The following is a 407-nucleotide window of genomic DNA, read 5'->3' on the forward strand; positions in this document are numbered from 1 at the left end:
CTCAAACACTGCTACATTTGAATAATAAAAAATGAAAATGCTTCTGGCACCTATAACATTTTCTAGATGGTCCCGTCCACCCACAGTCTCATTAAAAATAAGCAATTAAATAAATATAAGAATAATAGTAATTCCTTTTATTTCCAACCTTAGACAATGGAAAAGGGAAAATAACAAACTGTTCCGTATCAAACTTCACTGGCACTTCGATTTCATCTTTTCTCTCAATCTAAAGTTTTAATTTTAAGTTCTTCAGTCCTTTAATTAGAATCAACTTTCGTCAACCCGGTAAACATTATTTCTAAAATTCGAAATCCTTTTCACTCCTTTACGCTGATTTTATCTGCCGTAAAATTTCGATCAGTCCTATCATTTCAATTCCATTTGTCCTGTTTATATTTGTGTTG

Source organism: Penaeus monodon, chromosome 24 (genome assembly GCF_015228065.2).
Source record: "Penaeus monodon isolate SGIC_2016 chromosome 24, NSTDA_Pmon_1, whole genome shotgun sequence".
NCBI classification, from domain to species: Eukaryota; Metazoa; Arthropoda; class Malacostraca; order Decapoda; family Penaeidae; genus Penaeus; species Penaeus monodon.